The sequence below is a fragment of the Nannospalax galili genome, unplaced genomic scaffold (assembly GCF_000622305.1).
Source record: "Nannospalax galili isolate Female #2095 unplaced genomic scaffold, S.galili_v1.0 scaffold57, whole genome shotgun sequence".
NCBI lineage: Eukaryota > Metazoa > Chordata > Mammalia > Rodentia > Spalacidae > Nannospalax > Nannospalax galili.
The window spans coordinates 551,329-553,146 of record NW_008340555.1 but is presented as its reverse complement, the minus strand read 5'-3'; positions in this window follow the sequence as shown (position 1 = coordinate 553,146).

Below are 1,818 nucleotides of genomic sequence, written 5' to 3'. Positions count from 1 at the left end.
TTGCTGTTTCAAACTAATGTAGTATAGGCTAAAAATGTGAGAAGCTGACTCAGGGCAGAAACTGGTCCTTTCTGTTCAGACTCATGCTAGTTCTCACAAACTTCTGTTCTCAAGAATTCTCCAGGTTCAGACTGACCCTCTGACTCTGTGAGAAGAACTGAGAGCAGCTTGCATGTTTTAGTGCCTTGGCATCAAGATTTTCTTTGGTTAAAAAGGCTTCCACCTCAGGGGTCGGTCTCCTTGGGTTCCTGACAGGGGGACCTAATCTAGATTGATGATATATTATACCTGTAAAAACAGGTGTACTGTAATTAATCAGAAAAACAGTTAGAGAGCTGCTCAGGATGCTGCCCAGGGCTGTCCACAGTGATGCTTTGGACGTAAATCAGGCGTGCCCACGCAATGTCAACACTGTGCCTTTTGCAGATCTGCGTTGGGTCTCATTCCAACATGTTTTGTTTCAATTCGGTTTAATGGTACCATTTAACAAATTTCTCTCATTCTGAGCCTGGCATGGCTCTGTGTGGATAAAGTGTAAAAAATGACAGTTTTAAAATTTGTCTTTCTGTGGTCTTTCTCGACAACACAGTGCTTTGTGGTAGAAATAGCTTGTGAAGAATACTCTAAACTGGTGGCTTGTGGCAGGAGCTGCTTATGATGAGTCTTAGAGCAGCAGATAGTTCATGACAGGAGCTACAACTCTATTTTGCTCTTTTCCAGGTTCCATGAGTTTACAATAGATGTCAAAAATAAAACAACACACTACAAAACTTACAAAATTAGGTTACTGATATCAGTGATAAATTATTTTTACCTTGTTTGTCTCACTTTAAATGGTATGTTTGTGTCTCCATGGTTCCACAGGGTCAAGGCACTATAAATTATGCTCCTGGCAGTTTCCAGTCACCGCTACCAAACTAACTGTCCATTTTACCATGTGTTCCCTCTTGCCCTCTTTGTTTTCATCTTTAGGTCACTCTGCAGCTGATAAATTGTGACATCCTCCCTTATCCTCATTTGGGGCAGTGGGCATGTTTTTTTCCGCAGAATGCTGACAATGCATGTTGGGTACCTAAATGACTCGTCCGCTTTGCAACATCTCCAGAATCTTTGCCACCTGTGTCATCACTGCACCATCCATCATCGCATCCTGTGTTCCCAGTTTTTTTGAACTGGGTTTTTGGACTCTGTTCTGCTTGCAAGGGGGACTTTGTGCGGCTCTTAAAGAGAAATGCTGTTTTTACCTAGATAAGACTGGTACTGTAAAAGATAACATAAAGATCTTGAGGGAGGGGCTGGAGTGGCGCAAAAGGGAAAGGGATCAACAGGATAGTTGGTATAAAAATTGGTTTTCCACATCACCTTGGGTTTCAACCCTCTTGCCCACCATATTGGGGCCCCTCCTAGCCATCCTGGCTGTAATATCCTTCGGCCCCTGGGCCTTCAAAAGGATCACAACCTTCATTAAGTGTCAGATTAATGATCTGACAGCTAAACCTATTCAAGTACATTATCACAGGCTGGAGCTCGAGGATCGAGATGACCCCTTTGAGCCTGCCAGGCCTTATGACGACGACGACCAGTTGTCCCCTTGAGAGCTGAACCGGTCAGCCAAAGACGGGTAAGAGAGACTTTTACTGATAAGCAACCTAAGACAGGCAGGGAGCCGACGCAGCTGCCCTAGTCCATGACGGGTGAGCATCAGATAAAAGTTCTCCAACCTAAGACAGGAGTGGTTCCCTAAGGGATCATTTGGCCTTGGCCCCATGCTCTTGTTTATAATAAAAAAGGGGGACCTGTAGGGAGCCGTGGGACACC